This window comes from Macrobrachium rosenbergii, chromosome 13, assembly GCF_040412425.1.
Source record: "Macrobrachium rosenbergii isolate ZJJX-2024 chromosome 13, ASM4041242v1, whole genome shotgun sequence".
Taxonomy (NCBI): Eukaryota; Metazoa; Arthropoda; class Malacostraca; order Decapoda; family Palaemonidae; genus Macrobrachium; species Macrobrachium rosenbergii.
This window is the reverse complement of record NC_089753.1, coordinates 7,619,130-7,639,244: the sequence shown is the minus strand read 5'-3', so window position 1 is coordinate 7,639,244 and position 20,115 is coordinate 7,619,130. Positions and strand designations below refer to the sequence as shown.

Sequence of the window (20,115 nt, the reverse complement as noted above, 5' to 3'; positions counted from 1 at the left end):
AACTAGGTGGACATTAAGTTACCTTTAAGTCCTTTAGGGGAAAAGGTATGTGTCGAGAGACAGAACCTGCGACTTTCTATATAGGACGTTGATTAGGTTTTTGAAACTGTTCTCTTTGAATATCCTGACTTCTGGTTTTTTACGTGTCTGGATGCAATTAGGTGGACAGAAGATTACACTGATTGAATATCAATTTAACGTAATCTTAAATTGTATGAACTCTAGCTTGACAGTGTCATTCATGGAGCTTTCTGCCGATTTTTCTTGTCAGTTCCTTTCTAAGATCTTTACCTTTCATAGAGTAGGATTCGAAGCTACTCCGGAAGAGCTCTTGTGAAATCATGTCGGACGGTTTTAAACACTACTCAGTTCATGTAGCAAGGAAACAACTATCAGAATGACGCTTGTATTTGTACCCTTTAGAGAAATTAGTCTGGACCTTAGCATTGTTATTTTGTCATATATAATGAGGCTGACGGTGAAGTTATTTAATAATAGGTACCTTGTTTCAGAGGTGCTTTTATTTGATGTAGTTATCTAGGCACTGAAACGAATGAAAGCCAAACATTTTTGAACTGGGGAAAACTTAAAAGTTTGTATGGAGGCACAAAAGATGCTGAATCCCAGATAGGCCCCACTGAAGCAGAAATTATCAATAGGAAGAAATTTATATTATAATTAAAGTATATTAGTAAATTTGGAGAATAATGATTTAATGGAAAATAAGGCCATAATGTGATAGAATCTGGGCTTGCTTTCTTGGTGTAGTCTTCAGGCAACTATGCTTAATACAAAGTTTCCCTTAGAATGACAGCTTAACATATTTAATCGTAGGTTACTAGATATAGTTAAGTTACGTAATAGAAGAACTTGAATCTGGAATACTGGCACTGTGCCATCAACGGAGCTTAATGGCACAGTCTTGAAATAGTGCTCAAGTACCTTTGCATATCTTCCTAAAATCTCTGGGCTGTGCAGTTAGTAGGATTCGAACCTACATGGGCGGATCCCATCTGATTTCTAGTGAGACTCCTTAACCACCTCAGTTGTAGGCCCCTTTCGTTATTTCTTTAATCCAGTATTGAGCAGGATAACATGTTTTCAAATAAGATGGTCTTAGTGCACAATAGACAGTGAAAAGAAACAAGTTTACGATTAACACGTGCTAGTAAACTCTTGGTATATATCAATTGACTTCAGATGATGATTATTTCCCGAGCTTAGATTAATTTTGGAATTCTGATTGCATCTGGTATGGAATTCGTTCAGGTTTTTCTATTGAATTTGCTGTGATTCGTGATTTCTGTCTAAGTACATAGATGTTTTGATGTAAATTGATTGCACCAAGAGTCATTAAAGCGTTTCATGAAGTTGGATAACAAACTTCAGAAGTATTATCTTTATTTATTATTTGTATGCCCCCTTTTTAAATAAGAAGTAAATTCTTTGTAAGCAAGTGACTGTTATTCCGGTGAGATAAGAAGTTAGTAGGATTGGGAAAACAGAATAATGTAGGTTTCTAGTGTAAGGAACTCATGGGGAAGCCTGTGGGCCCTTTAGTATGTGGCCATTGCAGTTGAACTCCATAGATAGAAATGCTGTCTCGAACACTCAGTGAGTACTCTGGAATATTTCCTTGGCAGAAGGGTTTTAAAAGCAACTGCATTTCGCAGTGAGTAGGATTCGAACCTACGCGGGAAGATCCCATCTGATTTCTAGTCAGACGCCTTAACCACTCGGCCATCACTGCATAGAAAATGTGCGACACATTTCTTGCTGCAGATTAATTAGGGAGGTACTGCATGGCATTGCTTTCTATATTATATAATTTAATTCTCCATTTTTTAACTTTGTTGTTGAGGTTCGTTTTCCTTAAACTAATGTAGGTAGGATTTTTATTTTTGTTGCTTTCAGAATTTAGATAAATGCATTTACCAAATGATGTTAAGACATGAGTCTTGGAAATTAAATATGGATTTCAAGGATGCTTTTCCATCAGTCAATAATACTGCATTGCAGATGTCTTGAGAATTCTTTTGTATAGATCTATGTTATTTTTTCGTAAAAATGCATTGTATAGACTTTCATCCCATAATGATACTTAGACTTGTGAGTCTGATATGGATAGACTATTTATATTATTATTACTTATTGAGTAGGATTCGAATATAAGCATTAAGATCGCAAGAAATTGGAAAAAATAAAAAAGAGAATGATCAGAGCAGTATCCTTCTTGGTTTGTTAGAAGCATGGCCATTTTGAATAAGAAAGGATTCTTTATTGGCATTTACACACTTATCTTGTGAGCATAATGAGTTTAAAGGATTGTGACTATGCAAAAATAATTGAGATTTCCAGTGTTAAGGGCTCTGGGGTGGTATATGTATCCTTTGGAATGTCATTATTGCAGATGAGCTTGTTAGAATGAAATGCTAGCATTAATTTTGCAACGTGTACCAGGAACATTTACTTGGTTGTAGGTTTTTAAAAGCACTGCATTTCGCAGTGAGTAGGATTCGAACCTACGCGGGAAGATCCCATCTGATTTCTAGTCAGACGCCTTAACCACTCGGCCATCACTGCATAGAAAATATGCAAGTGATTTCTTGCCACAAACTGATTAGCGAGATTATATGGCATTTCTTTCTATGTTATATAATTCAGAATTTTTATTTTGGTTTTTTGGAATTTAGATAAATGTATTTACCAAATTATGAAAATACATTGGAAGTCTTGGAAATTCAAGGATAATTTTCCATTAGTCAATATAACTTCATTGCAGATGCCCATAGAATTCTTTAATAGAGATCTACGTTAGTTTTGTCGTAAAAATGAACAATTTATTAACCCTTGTATTGATTTTTCATCACATTATGATACTTAGGCTTGTTAGTCTGATAGACTACTTTCATTATTTCTTCAGTCCTTATTGAGCAGGATTAGAATATAAGCATTAAGATCCGATAAAATTGGAAAAAAATAAAAAAAGAGAATAATCAGAAGAGTATCCTTCACAATTTATGGGAAATATGCCCATAAGAAAATATCATCTATTGGCATTTACACACTTATCTTGTGAGCATAATAAATTATAAGGATTAGGAACACGGAAAAATAAAATAAAATTTATTATGTGTACCTAGGAACATTTTCTTGCCTGTAGTTTTTTTAAAAACACTGCATTTCGCAGTGAGTAGGATTCGAACCTACGTGTGAAGATCCCACCTGATTTCTAGACAGGCGCTTTAACCTCTTGGCCATCACTGCGCTAAACTTTCGTGAGTGATCTTTTGTTACAAAAAAAAAGTAGAGATAAGTAAATTAATGAGAGCTAAATCCTAGATGGTTATAACATGGTAAATATATTTTAGTGGTTTTAGGATTTTGGAAGCACAGAACGAAACGGGTGCTACTGGTTATAGAAGGTTAAATGAGGCTTATTTAATAAGGTATTTAACTGTTCTAATTCAGCTATCATATATTCTTTATGAAGGGATGAGAGAAAAATTGAATGAAAACAGAAGTATAATTGGTGTCGGTATTAGTGATAATTTCTTAATAATTAAAGGGAGTTTAATAACTAAGAAGAGAAGTTGTGAAACTATCAATGAATTTTGGGTGAATGAAGGTTGGAGAAAAGTGACTTTCTTAGCAAAAGAAAAAAGAATTTTTTGTCCTTTAAGCAGTTTTGCTTTGAGAAAATTTCACTACGAACATTTTGAACAAAATTTTCAAGTTTCCAGATGTAAAGAAGTACTGAAAATTGTGGATGCATATAGCATATTATTTTACACCCATACATTGCAATTTAAGAACATCTCTATGCAATGTTTCCTAACAGTTTCCTTTTGGTGCATTACTACATGTTGAAGTCGTTGAACCTATTGCAGTTTCAATTTGCCAATTGCTCAGTGTGTTGCTGTGTATATACACCTGTTGAAAATATTCGTGTTTTCATATGGCAGCAAGTGATGTTCACTTAAAACCACCGAATTTCGCAGTGAGTAGGATTCGAACCTACGCGGGAAGATCCCATCTGATTTCTAGTCAGACGCCTTAACCACTCGGCCATCACTGCATAGAAAATATCCCAGTGGTTTCTTGTTACAAACTGATTAGCAAGGTATTGTATGGCATTTCTTTTTATGTTATGTCATTTTACCTCTCCATTTTAAGTTTATTGTTGAGGTTCATTTTTCATAAATGTTGGTAGAATTTTTATTTTGGTTTTCTGAATTTAGATAAATGTGTTTGCCACATGATGCAAATACATTGGAAGTCTCTGAAATTCAAGGATAATTTTCCATTAGTCAATATTAGTGCATTGCAGATGTCCTGAGAATTCTTTTTATAGAGATCTACATTACTAGTGAGCATAAGAAGTTAAAAGAATTGGGAACACAGAAAAATAATTTGGATTTCCAGTTTAAGGGACTCTGGGGAAGTATGTGTATCTTTCGAAGTGTCATCGTTATGGACAAGCTTCATAGAATGAAATGCTGACATTAAATTTTGTAACGTGTACCCAAGAACATTCTCTTGGTTAAAATTTTGCACTGCATTTCGCAGTGATAGGATTCGAACCTACACAGGAAGATCCTATCTGATTTCTAGTCAGGTGTCTTAACCACTTGGCCATCACTGCACTAAAATTCCGTGAGTGACTTATTGCAAAAAAAAAAAAAAAAAAATAGAGATATATAAAGAAATTGACAGTTAAATCCTAGATGGTCATAACATGGTAAATATATTTTCGTGGTTTTGCGATTTTGGAAGCACAGGACGAAACGGTTGTTATTGGTTATAGAAGGTTAAATGAAAGGCTTATATAATAAAGTATTCAATTGTTCCAATTCATTTTGTAGAAGACTATGTTCAGTGGTAATTAATTTTTGAAAATAAACTACCACATAATATTTAATAAAGGACGAGAGAAAAATTGAGTAAAAACGGGAGTATAATCGGTGGGTATTAGTAACAATTTCTGAATAATTAAGAAGAGTTTGAAACTAAGAAGAGGAGTTGTGAAACTATTAATGAATTTGGGGAGAAAGATGTTTGGAGGAAATTAAATTTAACGTTAGCAAAAGAAAAGAGGATTCTTGTCCTTTAAGCAATTTGCCTTATTGAGAAAATTTCACTAGGAACATTTTGAACATGAAAAAATTTTCAAGTTTCCAGATATATAGAAATACTGAAAATTGTGGATGCATATAGCACATAATTTTACATCCATTCATTACAATTTAAGAACTTCTCTATGCAACATATTCTAACCATTTCCTTTTGGTTCATTACTATATGTTGAAGTCATTGAATCTATTACAGTGGCTCTGTGCCAGTTACTCAGTGTGTTGCAGGGTTAATGCCATTGGAAGTATTGCCCGTTTTCATTTGGCAACAAGTGATATTCACTTAAAAGCACCGAATTTCGCAGTGAGTAGGATTCGAACCTACGCGGGAAGATCCCATCTGATTTCTAGTCAGACGCCTTAACCACTCGGCCATCACTGCATAGAAAATATGCAAATGGTTTATTGTTACAAACTGATTAGTGAGGCCTTCTATGATATTTCTTTTAATGTTATATGATTTACTTCTCCATTTTTTAAGTTTATTGTTGAGGTCCAATTTTTGTAAATTTGGGTAGAATTTTTATTTTGGTTCTATTCAGAATTTAGATAAATGTGTTTGCCAAATGGTGTAAATACATTGGAAGTCTTGGAAATTCAAGTATAATTTTCAGTCAGTCAATATTACTGCATTGCTCATGTCCTGAGTATTCTTTTATAGAGATCTACATTATTTTTGTCATAAAAATGGCCAGTTTATTAATCCTTGTATTGATTTTTCATCCCATAATGATACTTAAACTTGTGAGTCTGGTATGAATAGACTACTTCCACTATATCTTCAGTCTTTATTGAGGACAATTTGAATATAAGCGTTAAGGTCCCATTGAATTGTAAAAAAACAAATAAGAGAATAATCAGAAGAGTATCCTTCATGATTTATTAGAAGGATGCCCATAAGAAAGATTCTTTATAGGCATTTACACACTTATCTTGTGAGCATAAGAAGTTAAAAGGATTGGGAACAGAAAAATTATTGGGATTAACAGTGCAGGGGACTCTGGGGAGGTATGTGTATCTTTTGGGATGTCATCGTTGCAGACGAACTTCATAGAATGAAATCCTAGCATTAAATTTTGCAATGTGTACCCAGGAACATTTTCTTGGCTGTAGTTTTTTAAAAGCACTACATTTCGCAGTGAGTAGGATTTAAACCTACGTGGGAAGATCCCATCTGATTTCTAGTCAAATGCCTTAAGCACTTGGCCATCACCACATTAAAATTTCGAGAGTGATCTCTTTTGACCAAAAAAAAAAAGATAAATAGGTAATTGACAGCTAAATCCTAGATGGTTATAACGTGGTAAATACATTTTCGTAGTTTTAGGATTTTGGAAGCACAGAACGAAACAGGTGTTATTGGTTATAGAAGGTTAAATGGGAGGCTTATTTAATAAAGTATTCACTTGTTCTCATTCATTTGGAAAAGCCTATTTCTATGGAAAATACTCCTTTGAGAATGAACTACTACATATTCTTCTGAAGAGATGAGAGAAAAATTGAATGAAAACAGGAATACTATCAGTGTGGGTATTAGTAACAATTTCTGAATAATTAAGGAGAGTTTAAAAACTAAGAGGAGGAGTTGTGAAACTAGTAATGAATTTAGGGTGAATGATGGTTGGATGAATCTTATGAGGTGGCTCTGAGCTAATTACTTAATCTGATGCCAGGTCAACACCTGTTGGAAATATAGCCTGTTTTCATTTGGCAACAAGAGATATTCGCTTAAAATCACTGAAATTCGCAGTGAGTAGGATTCGAACCTACGCGGGAAGATCCCATCTGATTTCTAGTCAGACGCCTTAACCACTCGGCCATCACTGCATAGAAAATGTGCGACTCATTTCTTGCTGCAGATTAATTAGGGAGGTACTGCATGGCATTGTTTTCTATATTATATAATTTAATTCTCCATTTTTTTAGTTTGTTGTTGAGGTTCGTTTTCCTTAAACTAATGTAGGTATGATTTTTATTTTGGTTGCTTTCAGAATTTAGATAAATGCATTTACCAAATGATGTTAAGACATGAGTTTTGGAAATTAAATATGGATTTCAAGGATGTTTTTCCATCAGTCAATAATGCTGCATTGCAGATGTCTTGAGAATTCTTTTGTATAGATCTATGTTATTTTTTTCGTAAAAATGCATTGTATAGACTTTCATCCCATAATGATACTTAGACTTGTGAGTCTGATATGGATAGACTACTTATATTATTATTACTTACTGAGTAGGATTTGAATATAAGCATTAAGATCACAAGAAATTGGAAAAAATAAAAAAGGGAATGATCAGAGCAGTATCCTTCTTGGTTTGTTAGAAGCATGGCCATTTTGAATAAGAAAGGATTCTTTATTGGCATTTACACACTTATCATGTGAGCATAAGGAGTTTAAAGGATTGTGACTATGCAAAAATAATTGAGATTTCCAGTGTTAAGGGCTCTGGGGTGGTATATGTATCCTTTGGAATGTCATTATTGCAGATGAGCTTGTTAGAATGAAATGATAGCATTAATTTTGCAACGTGTACCAGGAACATTTACTTGGTTGTAGGTTTTTAAAAGCACTGCATTTCGCAGTGAGTAGGATTCGAACCTACGCGGGAAGATCCCATCTGATTTCTAGTCAGACGCCTTAACCACTCGGCCATCACTGCACAGAAAATATGCAAGTGATTTATTGTTACAAACCGATAAGTGAGGCATTGTATGGTATTTCTTTTAATGTTATATGATTTACTTCTCCATTTTTTAAGTTTATTGTTAAGTTCCAATTTTTGTAAATTTGGGTAGAATTTTTATTTTGGTTGTATTCAGAATTTAGATAAATGTGTTTGCCAAATGGTGGAAATACATTGGAAGTCTTGGAAATTCAAGTATAATTTTCCATCAGTCAATATTACTGCATTGAACATGTACTGAGAATTCGTTTATTGAGATCTACGTTACTTTTGTCATAAAAATGGCCAGTTTATTAACCCTTGTATTGATTTTTCATCCCATAATGATACTTAGGCTTGTGAGTCTGGTATGAATAGACTACTTCCACTATATCTTCAGTCTTTATTGAGGACAATTTGAATATAAGCGTTAAGGTCCCATTGAATTGTAAAAAAACAAATAAGAGAATAATCAGAAGAGTATCCTTCATGATTTATTAGAAGGATGCCCATAAGAAAGATTCTTTATAGGCATTTACACACTTATCTTGTGAGCATAAGAAGTTAAAAGGATTGGGAACAGAAAAATGATTGGGATTAACAGTGCAGGGGACTCTGGGGAGGTATGTGTATCTTTTGGGATGTCATCGTTGCAGACGAACTTCATAGAATGAAATCCTAGCATTAAATTTTGCAATGTGTACCCAGGAACATTTTCTTGGCTGTAGTTTTTGAAAAGCACTGCATTTCGCAGTGAGTAGGATTTAAACCTACGTGGGAAGATCCCATCTGATTTCTAGTCAAATGCCTTAAGCACTTGGCCATAACCACATTAAAATTTCGAGAGTGATCTCGTTTTACCAAAAAAAAAAAAGATAAATAGGTAATTGACAGCTAAATCCTAGATGGTTATAACATGGTAAATATATTTTCGTGGTTTTAAGATTTTGGAAGCACAGAACGAAACAGGTGTTATTGGTTATAGAAGGTTAAATGGGAGGCTTATTTAATAAAGTATTCACTTGTTCTCATTCATTTGGAAAAGCCTATTTCTATGGAAAATACTCCTTTGAGAATGAACTACTATCTATTCTTCTGAAGAGATGAGAGAAAAATTGAATGAAAACAGGAATACTATCAGTGTGGGTATTAGTAACAATTTCTGAATAATTAAGGAGAGTTTAAAAACTAAGAGGAGGAGTTGTGAAACTAGTAATGAATTTAGGGTGAATGATGGTTGGATGAATCTTATGAGGTGGCTCTGAACTAATTACTCAATCTGATGCCGGGTCAACACCTGTTGGAAATATAGCCTGTTTTCATTTGGCAACAAGAGATATTCACTTAAAAATCACTGAAATTCGCAGTGAGTAGGATTCGAACCTACGCGGGAAGATCCCATCTGATTTCTAGTCAGACGCCTTAACCACTCGGCCATCACTGCATAGAAAATGTGCTACTCATTTCTTGCTGCAGATTAATTAGGGAGGTACTGCATGGCATTGCTTTCTATATTATATAATTTAATTCTCCATTTTTTAAGTTTGTTGTTGAGGTTCGTTTTCCTTAAACTAATGTAAGTAGGATTTTTATTTTGGTTGCTTTCAGAATTTAGATAAATGCATTTACCAAATGATGTTAAGACATGAGTCTTGGAAATTAAATATGGATTTCAAGGATGTTTTTCCATCAGTCAATAATGCTGCATTGCAGATGTCTTGAGAATTCTTTTGTATAGATCTATGTTATTTTTTTCGTAAAAATGCATTGTATAGACTTTCATCCCATAACGATACTTAGACTTGTGAGTCTGATATGGATAGGCTACTTATATTATTACTCCTTACTGAGTAGGGTTTGAATATAAGCATTAAGATCATAAGAAATTGGAAAAATAAAAAGAGAATGATCAGAGCAGTATCCTTCTTGGTTTGTTAGAAGCATGGCCATTTGAATAAGAAAGGATTCTTTATTGGCATTTACACACTTATCTTGTGAGCATAATGAGTTTAAAGGATTGTGACTATGCAAAGATAATTGAGATTTCCAGTGTTAAGGGCTCTGGGGTGGTATATGTATCCTTTGGAATGTCATTATTGCAGATGAGCTTGTTAGAATGAAATGCTAGCATTAATTTTGCAACGTGTACCAGGAACATTTACTTGGTTGTAGGTTTTTAAAAGCACTGCATTTCGCAGTGAGTAGGATTCGAACCTACGCGGGAAGATCCCATCTGATTTCTAGTCAGACGCCTTAACCACTCGGCCATCACTGCACAGAAAATATGCATGTGATTTATTGTTACAAACCGATAAGTGAGGCATTGTATGGTATTTCTTTCTATGTGTCAAAGAAACGAGCAGGTAAAGGTTATTGCTGGTTTTATTACAGATCCAGGCGGCTTTATAAATTGCGAAAATACGACTGACGCCGAACCCGTGAGAGACAATGGAATTGACTGTTCCATTGAGGTCAAACAATAAACAATAATATGCAGTGAACGAGTACAAATTACAATACGAAATATACAGAGTTACAATATAGATACAGTCTTGATGCCTGTGAATGAAGAAACATTTTACACAATGTGTGACATTAGGCTTAAATACCATAAAGTAAAAATGATTAAAATTCGTGACCTGGCACGTTTTAGGCGTGACTAATTGAGCTCTGAAGAAAACGGGAAGTCAAAAAGAAAAACAAGCTCAGCGGAGACTTCAAATTAATGGCGCCATGCCCAAACACTATCCTGGCGCTATTTGGTGACTTTACAAATACTCCCAAGAGCATAATAAATTGATTAATTAGTAACTGGTGGACGCTAAAGGGTAAAATTTATTGAGGATAACTGAGGAACTTTCTTGCCTGTGAGGCTTGTTTGGGCACTCCCTTCCTAAAGGCGGCCGCGCCTGCGGTGGTGAAGGGCGTGCTGGATTTCGTTAGGGCGGAAGGGGCTTTAACGTCTGCGGGACTCTCCGACAGGAAGGCGGGCTTTAGCCGGTCTTTTATGGAAACCCAGTCGTTCTTGCCTGGAATGCCAGCCGAACGCCTTGCTGTTCCGCCCAGCACGCTAAGGGTCCCCTGTGGTTTAGTTTTGGTGGACGGAACGGCGCCGACTTGGTTATTTAATGTTAAATGACAGCTGTGGCGGTACGAACTGGTTGCTCTGTCGATGTATGATTCCTGCAAGGGGGGAACTTGCCAGCCAAAAATTGAATGAAAACTGCAGAGATGGGGAGTGGCGATCACCCGTACGAGCTCTCCCGCACCAAAGGGGTTCCCCAAGGTTTGTTCAACTAAATGGATGATGGGTGCCGTCGGCTCTGGGGCGGTCCTCAACCCGAGGAGGACCCACGGCAGCTGATGTTTCCAGTCCTTTAAATATTGAGGGATGACTTTGTGACCTGTGAACAAAATTTTCAACCAGGCCGTTGGCGCTGGGTTGTACGCTATGGTGGTGTGGTGCGTGGTTCCCCCATAGTTGAGCCAGGGCAGACCACAGCTCGGAGAGGAAATGTTTCCTGTCGGTTGTGATGTGGTCCGGGGCGCATGTTGAAGCTAACCCAACTGGAGAGCAGGGCCTGGCGCATTGCTGGCGGTGGCTTCTTGCATGGGCGTGGCACCTGGCCACCTTCGTGGTTTTCATACCGCAGAGTGAGGTATCTGGATCCGCCTGATGGGGAAGGGGCCCGAATGACGCCGATTGGATGTCTGATTTCTAGTCGGCGCCTGGCTGTGGGAATCACGCCTACCCCGACTGCGTTTCTTGACGACCCACTTTACTGGTCTGGCACTGCAGGCACTGTTTTGCCCAGGCTGTTAAGTTTATTTTGAGCACCCCGTGCCAGACGAAATTTTGAAAGCAGTTTATTTGGTCCCGCCGGAGGGATAAATGGCCGGATGATGTCGAATACCTGGCGCGGCGTGAGGCTGGAACCAAAGGCGGGGCTGGCCTGTGCTGATGTCACAGAGCAGGCTGGGGCCTCCGGGGCGAGGGTCACGTTACTAGTGAGCCATTTAAGGGATGTGATGGCAGTGCGGTAATAATGGGGTTTCTGGGTCAGCGGCCTGTTCTCTGGCAAGGTCCTGGTAATCTTTCACCAAGCTGCACTGTTATGGTTGCAACTCGACTCTGGAAGGGCGTCTGCATTAAATTTTTCTTGCCCCAAGGTATTGACGGAACAGGTAAATTTGGCTATGGCTGAGAGGTGGCGCTGCTGTCTGGAAGACCATATCCCCTTGATTTCGTGGAAAGTGTGAACCAGTGGCTGGTGGTCTGTGAAGATTGTGAAGGGCGTCCCTCCAGGAGGAACTTGAAGTGCCGAACTGTCTGGTACATCAGCGAAGAGTTCCCTGTCGAAGGTGCTGTACATCGGGACTCTTTTCAGATTGAAACTTTTTGAAGAAGGCGATGGGCTGGGGGCGCCGTTGATGATTTGCTCCAGAACAGCACCGCAGGCAAATGTTACTGGCGTCTGTCGTCAGCTGGAGGAGCCTTTGGGATCCTGGTGTGCCAATTCATTTTTGCCTTGGTGAGTGGGCCTTCGTCAGGAAAAGGCCTGCTGCTGGCTGGGTCCCCAAGAAAGGGACTTAAAAACCTTTAGGACTTCCGTCAGGGGGCCGTGGTAACAATCCCGGGGATGAAGCGCCTGTTGAAGTTTGACCATCCCAAGGAACTCCTGGACTACCTTGATGGAGGTGGGTGTCGAAAGATGTTTGGCTGCCACTTTAACGATGTAAGAGGGCGGACGCCTGTCGGAGATACCTCGTGACCCAGGAACTCTGCTTTCTGGACGCCGAAGGTACACTTGTCAAAAATGACGAAAAAATTTTCAGGCCGTTTTCTTGGAAATACTGGAGGACTGCTTTGATGTGCCTCTGGTGTTCGCTGTGAGACCTGGAAAATATGAGAATGTCGCAACGAGCAGACGCAGAATTTTAGGTCCCCAGGATGCTGTCCATGAGCCATTGGAAGGTGGCTCTGGCGTTCCTCAGCCCGGCAAGGTGGAGAAGGCGAACACATAGGACCCGAAGTGGCGTGATGATGGCTGTCTTTGGTATGTCCTCTGGCGCAACAGGTACCTGAAAATAAGATTTAAAAGGTCCAATTTAGTGAATATTTTGGCCCCGTGAAAGGAGGCCGTGAGGTCTTGCATATTGGGCAGAGGGTAGTGGTCGGGCTCCGTTGCAATGTTGAGCCGTTGTAGTCGCCGCAGGGGGTCTCCAGGAGCCGTCCGGTTTCTGCACCATGTGGAGGGGGAGGCCCATGGACTGGAGGCTTTCCTGCAGATGCCCATCCGTTCCATCTTTTAATTTATTTTTTCGCCTACTTTGGGCGCTGAGGGGAATTCAGAACTTAGATAAATGTGTCGGGGGCCCTTTAGTCACTCAGTCAATGGTGGTATATGCCATGTACTGGGGCCCCGGGGACTTGGCGTTACTTTTGTCAACAAAACTGACAGAAGGTGTTATGGTGGGGGGCGGCCTTTGTTGATGGTGGGTCTGGGTCCCGCCGTTAACGGGAGAGACCGGCAGGAGTCTGGTATCGAATAGCTACTTCCACGCCGATCTTCAGGCCGAAGTGAGCCAGAAAATCGGCCCCCAGGAGTTAAAAACCTACGTCAGACGAATAAGTCCCAGGAGTAACTCTGGCATGGAGATCGATTAGAAGGTGCCGTAAGAAAGAGGATGGGGTTTACACACTTGGCTTGCCGTCAGGAAGTTAAAAAGGTCTGGGTCTGAAAAATTATTGCGGTTAACTGGATGCTGGGAAGACCGACTTAAAGGCTTTGTGTCGACCAGCATCATCCTGCCGGAGACTTCGCGGACGAAAAACCTACATTTTTTTTGCCTTGTGTTCTTGGCTGCCATGGCATTTTCTTGCTGGTTTTTAAAAGCACGCATTTTTGAACGGGTGAACGAAACCAGGGCGGAAGGCATTTCGGGCGCCCTCTGATTTCTGTGATAGCGACAGAAGCCCGGGGACCACCGTCTTGGTTCGTGGACGTCTGTTGGCGAAAAAAAAAAAAGTTGAATAGGCTGCTCTGTCCTCTTCAGGCTGGATGGTTAGCTGACCGGCTGTGTAAATACATTTTCGGTTTTAGCCGCTTGAAGCCTTGACGAGTCTGTGAGGTGTTGTCATATAAGGTCCTAAAGGCATGGTGTAGGGGTGAAATATTCTGGTTCTCGTATTCATTTGGGAGGAGTTGGCGATGGAAAATTTCCTTTGAGACGAAAAACATCTCCTATTCTTCGAAGAGATGAGAAGACTGGTGTTGACAGGAGATGAATACCATCCCCTGCCGGTATTAGTCTTGGATTGAATAATTAAGGCGTGGATTATTGGCAAAAACTAAGAGGAGGTTGGGCAGGGAGCAAGCTTGAGGAGGAACTTTTTGTGGTGCTGTATGAGGGTGAGTGTTTGGTCCCGGAGATGAGTTTGTTGTACACGTCCTCCGAAGGGCGGTGAGCACTGTGTCGGCCTGTAGGATTTCGTCCGTGAGGTCCGCGATTCTGAAGTGGCTCTCCACCCTGCGCAGCCACCTCGATGGGTTAAAATCAAACTGGCGCAGCTTTAGGTGAGGGCGGCCCTGTTCGTCTGATGTTCTCAGGCGCTGGTGTGGAGCCATCAGGGCCTGAGTGGGGCGCGGCGCGGCTGTGATGGGAGGTAGGTAAACCTGGCAGTCCGCGGGTCCGCGTTAACTGCATGAAGGAGGGGATATCCGCGTAAACATGCTCGCCTCCTTTGACCCCTTTTGGTGGAGTTTCGGGATTTAGATAAATGCACTTTACCAAATGATGTTGGTTCCGCTTAGTGACGCTGGTGAAATTAAATATGGATTTCAGCATCAGTCAAACGCTGGTTACAGCGCCGTGTTTAGGCCGCTTTTGTAGAGCGTTTTTTTTCGGAGAAATACTTGTAGCCAAGACTGAGTTAGACTTGTGAGTCCGCTGAATGGCTAGATACTTATATTCACCACTTACTGGTGTCAAAGAAATAAGCAGGTAAAGGTTACTGCTGCTTTATTACAGATCCAGGCGAATTATCATTGAGCAGACTGACTTCTTGGTTTGTTAGAGACAATGCCATTTTGAATAAGACCTGAGGTTCTTTAACAATAAACAATAATATGCAGTGAACATAGTACAAATTGTGACAATGCAAAAATAGAGTTACAATTTACAGTCTTGATGCCTGAATGAAGAAACATTTGATAATGTCATTATTGCAGATGATTTGTTAAATACCATAAAGTAAAAATGATTAAAATGCGTGTACCTGGAACATTTTAGGTTGTGACTTTTAAAAGAGCTTTCGAAGAAAAAGGAAAAGTCACCAAAGAAAACAAGCTGATTTCTAGTCAGAGACTTAACCAATGGCCCTCACTGCAACAATATCCTGATTTATTGAAAACCGATAAGTGACTTTGTACATTTCTTTTAATGTTATATGATTTACTTCTCCATTTTTAAGTTTATTGTTAAGTTCAATTTTTGTAAATTTGGGTAGAATTTTTATTTTGGTTGTATTCAGAATTTAGATAAATGTGTTTGCCAAATGGTGGAAATACATTGGAAGTCTTGGAAATTCAAGTATAATTTTCCATCAGTCAATATTGCATTGCACATGTACTGAGAATTCGTTTATAGAGATCTACGTTACTTTTGTCATAAAAATGGCCAGTTTATTAACCCTTGTATTGATTTTTCATCCCATAACGATACTTAGGCTTGTGAGTCTAGTATGAATAGACTACTTCGACTATATCTTCAGTCTTTATTGAGGACAATTTGAATATAAGCGTTAAGGTCCCATTGAATTGTAAAAAAATAAAATAAGAGAATAATCAGAAGAGTATCCTTCATGATTTATTAGAAGGATGCCCATAAGAAAGATTCTTTATAGGCATTTACACACTTATCTTGTGAGCATAAGAAGTTAAAAGGATTGGGAACAGAAAAATGATTGGGATTAACAGTGTAGGGGACTCTGGGGATGTATGTGTATCTTTTGGGATGTCATCGTTGCAGACGAACTTCACAGAATGAAATCCTAGCATTAAATTTTGCAATGTGTACCCAGGAACATTTTCTTGGCTGTAGTTTTTGAAAAGCACTGCATTTCGCAGTGAGTAGGATTTAAACCTACGAGGGAAGATCCCATCTGATTTCTAGGCAGATGCCTTAAGCACTTGGCCATCACCACATTAAAATTTCGAGAGTGATTTCTTTTGACCAAAAAAAAAAGATAAATAGGTAATTGACAGCTAAATTCTAGATGGTTATAACATGGTAAATACATTTTCGTGGTTTTAGGATTTTGGAAGCACAGAACGAAACAGGTGTTATTGGTCATTAAGGTTAAATGGGAGGCTTATTTAATAAAGTATTCACTTGTTCTCATTCATTTGGAAAAGCCTATTTCTATGGAAAATACTCCTTTGAGAATGAACTACTACATATTCTTCTGAAGAGATGAGAGAAAAATTGAATGAAAACAGGAATACTATCAGTGTGGGTATTAGTAACAATTTCTGAATAATTAAGGAGAGTTTAAAAACTAAGAGGAGGAGTTGTGAAACTAGTAATGAATTTAGGGTGAATGATGGTTGGATGAATCTTATGAGGTGGCTCTGAGCTAATTACTCAATCTGATGCCGGGTCAACACCTGTTGGAAATATAGCCTGTTTTCATTTGGCAACAAGAGATATTCACTTAAAATCACTGAAATTCGCAGTGAGTAGGATTCGAACCTACGCGGGAAGATCCCATCTGATTTCTAGTCAGACGCCTTAACCACTCGGCCATCACTGCATAGAAAATGTGCTACTCATTTCTTGCTGCAGATTAATTAGGGAGGTACTGCATGGCATTGTTTTCTATATTATATAATTTAATTCTCCATTTTTTAAGTTTGTTGTTGAGGTTCGTTTTCCTTAAACTAATGTAGGTAGGATTTTTATTTTGGTTGCTTTCAGAATTTAGATAAATGCATTTACCAAATGATGTTAAGACATGAGTTTTGGAAATTAAATATGGATTTCAAGGATGCTTTTCCATCAGTCAATAATACTGCATTGCAGATGTCTTGAGAATTCTTTTGTATAGATCTATGTTATTTTTTCGTAAAAGTACATTGTACAGACTTTCATCCCATAACGATACTTAGACTTGTGAGTCTGATATGGATAGACTATTTATATTATTATTACTTATTGAGTAGGATTCGAATATAAGCATTAAGATCGCAAGAAATTGGAAAAAATAAAAAAAGAGAATGATCAGAGCAGTATCCTTCTTGGTTTGTTAGAAGCATGGCCATTTTGAATAAGAAAGGATTCTTTATTGGCATTTACACACTTATCTTGTGAGCATAATGAGTTTAAAGGATTGTGACTATGCAAAAATAATTGAGATTTCCAGTGTTAAGGGCTCTGGGGTGATATATGTATCCTTTGGAATGCCATTATTGCGGATGAGCTTGTTTGAATGAAATGCTAGCATTAATTATGGAACGTGTACCAGGAACATTTACTTGGTTGTAGGTTTTTAAAAGCACTGCATTTCGCAGTGAGTAGGATTCGAACCTACGCGGGAAGATCCCATCTGATTTCTAGTCAGACGCCTTAACCACTCGGCCATCACTGCACAGAAAATATGCAAGTGATTTATTGTTACAAACCGATAAGTGAGGCATTGTATGGTATTTCTTTTAATGTTATATGATTTACTTCTCCATTTTTTAAGTTTATTGTTGAGTTCCAATTTTTGTAAATTTGGGTAGAATTTTTATTTTGTTTGTATTCAGAATTTAGATAAATGTGTTTGCCAAATGGTGGAAATACATTGGAAGTCTTGGAAATTCAAGTATAATTTTCCATCAGTCAATATTACTGCATTGAACATGTACTGAGAATTCTTTTATAGAGATCTATGTTACTTTTGTCATAAAAATGGCCAGTTTATTAACCCTTGTATTGATTTTTCATCCCATAATGATACTTAGGCTTGTGAGTCTGGTATGAATAGACTACTTTTCACTATGTCTTCAATCCTTATTGAGGACAATTTGAATATAAGTGTTAAGATCCCATTACATTGTAAAAAAAAAAAGAGAATAATCAGAAGAGTATCCTTCATGATTTATTAGATGGATGCCCGTAGGAAAGGATTCTTTATAGGCATTTACTCACTTATCTTGTGAGCATAAGAAGTTAAAAGGATTGGGAACACAGAAAAATAATTGGGATTAACAGTGCAGGGGACTCTGGGGAGGTATGGGTATCTTTTGGGATGTCATCATTGCAGACGAACTTCATAGAATGAAACCCTAGCATTAAATTTTGCAATGTGTACCCAGGAACATTTTCTTGGCTGTAGTTTTTGAAAAGCACTGCATTTCGCAGTGAGTAGGATTTAAACCTACGTGGGAAGATCCATCTGATTTCTAGTCAGATGCCTTAAGCACTTGGCCATCACCACATTAAAATTTCGTGAGTGATCTCTTTTGACAAAAAAAAAAAAAGATAAACAGGTAAATGACAGTTAAATCCTGGATGGTTATAACGTGGTAAATATATTTTCGTAGTTTTAGGATTTTGGAAGCACCAGAACGAAACGGGTGTTATTGGTTATAGAAGGTTAAATGGGAGGCTTATTTAATAAAATATTCACTTGTTCTTATTCATTTGGAAAAGCCTATTTCTATGGAAAATACTCCTTTGAGAATGAACTACCACATATTCATCTGAAGAGACGAGAGAAAACTTGAATGAAAACAGGAATACTATCAGTGTGGGTATTAGTAACAATTTCTGAATAATTAAGGAGAGTTTAAAAATTAAGAGGAGTTGTGAAACTAGTAATGAATTTAGGGTGAATGATGGTTGGATGAATCTTATGAGGTGGCTATGAGCCAATTATTCAATCTGATGCTGGGTCAACACCTGTTGGTAATACAGCCTGTTTTCATTTGGCAACAAGAGATATTCACTTAAAATCACTGAAATTCGCAGTGAGTAGGATTCGAACCTACGCGGGAAGATCCCATCTGATTTCTAGTCAGACGCCTTAACCACTCGGCCATCACTGCACGGAAAAGCCATGAAAATTATTAATTTCATATTTTCTGTGAAAATATTACTGGGTGGTGATTTCCACATTTTTTTACTTCCTTCGATCGTTATATTTTATTTTGAGATTGGTGGAGGATAAAAATAATCCGTTCTCGAGATAATATATTGTCAAATATTGACCTTTGACTCAATTTGAATTTCACTGAATATATGAAGGACGACTATTGGAACCGGTTGAATGTTACTGGGTAAACTGGAGTTGCCTTGACGTAGGTTTATAATCTGAAATGTCCTGTTTAATGTAAGTATTACACCAATATTATTGTATATATAGTTCATGCCTGAGAGTAACAGTTGTGCAAGTTTGTATGTTTTGCTCATTTTTCAGTTAATGGTTAGAGTCTGAATTTTTGGTGTTACTAGATTTTTCATTGATAGGTTTGCATATTTTCCCTGAATACTTCATCATAATATGTACTATTTTTCTGAAAACATTTGATAGATGTCACTCCATCGAAATCATGTGAGGCATTATTACAAATTTCAGAATATGTAAAAAAAAAAAAAAAAAAGAATTCCGTTGAAGATGACCCTACTTGCTTCTTGTATTCTGTCTTGGCACTGGGTTCACGTCTGGGAGTTACTGTTGATTGGAAAATTAAGGTGGCCATGTGATTTCTGTCATCTTGAAAGTCTGCAGTTCTTCGCAGCGAAGACTCGAACGCGGGAAGATCCTATGTGAGTTTTAGTCTGATGCCTTAACCATTCGGCCATTAAAGTGAGTTATATGGCAAAGTAAGCATCAAGTTCTCTCTTCGGTAAAGCAAGGCCAACATTGATGGCATTAACACAAAGAAACGAAAGTTCATGGAACACTGTAGAAAGGGCGATGTTCAGTCAGCAATGGATTTAGTTCTGCTAAAAAATAACCTTTTGAAGGCTGATACATTCAGACCTAACATTGGCAGATGTCATAGTTGATTTTTAGTACGAAAATGCAAAATCATTTATATTTCTCTCTACTAAATTTGCTCATATAAATTGTATTTACCAACAAATTATTAGAAATCACTTTAACAGTAAACGTTTTTTCGAAATTAAATTAATCAGTCAGGGCCTGATCTTTGGTAATTTTTCTTGTTCTTAAGAACAAATATAGTTTATTTTCTCATATAAAATGTATCTCCATTGATGGGAGCGGTTTTCATTGACCAGAAAAGTTTTAAATAACTGTTTTCGCTTT

The 20,115-nt window shown here is 37.8% G+C and overlaps 12 non-coding genes across 12 annotated transcripts; all 12 read right to left on the bottom strand.

Moving 5' to 3' along the window:
• Window positions 1-1,668: 1,668 nt before the first annotated feature.
• On the bottom strand, window positions 1,669-1,750 carry TRNAS-AGA (transfer RNA serine (anticodon AGA)). The gene has a single exon. It is a non-coding gene; the product is annotated as a tRNA-Ser (tRNA).
• A 751-nt stretch (window positions 1,751-2,501) lies between these two features.
• Window positions 2,502-2,583, bottom strand: TRNAS-AGA (transfer RNA serine (anticodon AGA)). The gene has a single exon. It is a non-coding gene; the product is annotated as a tRNA-Ser (tRNA).
• A 602-nt stretch (window positions 2,584-3,185) lies between these two features.
• TRNAS-AGA (transfer RNA serine (anticodon AGA)) lies at window positions 3,186-3,267 on the bottom strand. Its single transcript has one exon. It is a non-coding gene; the product is annotated as a tRNA-Ser (tRNA).
• A 729-nt stretch (window positions 3,268-3,996) lies between these two features.
• On the bottom strand, window positions 3,997-4,078 carry TRNAS-AGA (transfer RNA serine (anticodon AGA)). Its single transcript has one exon. It is a non-coding gene; the product is annotated as a tRNA-Ser (tRNA).
• Window positions 4,079-5,432: 1,354 nt separating this feature from the next.
• On the bottom strand, window positions 5,433-5,514 carry TRNAS-AGA (transfer RNA serine (anticodon AGA)). The gene has a single exon. It is a non-coding gene; the product is annotated as a tRNA-Ser (tRNA).
• A 1,363-nt stretch (window positions 5,515-6,877) lies between these two features.
• TRNAS-AGA (transfer RNA serine (anticodon AGA)) lies at window positions 6,878-6,959 on the bottom strand. Its single transcript has one exon. It is a non-coding gene; the product is annotated as a tRNA-Ser (tRNA).
• Window positions 6,960-7,711: 752 nt separating this feature from the next.
• On the bottom strand, window positions 7,712-7,793 carry TRNAS-AGA (transfer RNA serine (anticodon AGA)). Its single transcript has one exon. It is a non-coding gene; the product is annotated as a tRNA-Ser (tRNA).
• A 1,365-nt stretch (window positions 7,794-9,158) lies between these two features.
• On the bottom strand, window positions 9,159-9,240 carry TRNAS-AGA (transfer RNA serine (anticodon AGA)). The gene has a single exon. It is a non-coding gene; the product is annotated as a tRNA-Ser (tRNA).
• Window positions 9,241-9,989: 749 nt separating this feature from the next.
• TRNAS-AGA (transfer RNA serine (anticodon AGA)) lies at window positions 9,990-10,071 on the bottom strand. Its single transcript has one exon. It is a non-coding gene; the product is annotated as a tRNA-Ser (tRNA).
• A 6,458-nt stretch (window positions 10,072-16,529) lies between these two features.
• TRNAS-AGA (transfer RNA serine (anticodon AGA)) lies at window positions 16,530-16,611 on the bottom strand. The gene has a single exon. It is a non-coding gene; the product is annotated as a tRNA-Ser (tRNA).
• A 752-nt stretch (window positions 16,612-17,363) lies between these two features.
• Window positions 17,364-17,445, bottom strand: TRNAS-AGA (transfer RNA serine (anticodon AGA)). The gene has a single exon. It is a non-coding gene; the product is annotated as a tRNA-Ser (tRNA).
• A 1,362-nt stretch (window positions 17,446-18,807) lies between these two features.
• Window positions 18,808-18,889, bottom strand: TRNAS-AGA (transfer RNA serine (anticodon AGA)). Its single transcript has one exon. It is a non-coding gene; the product is annotated as a tRNA-Ser (tRNA).
• Window positions 18,890-20,115: the final 1,226 nt, after the last annotated feature.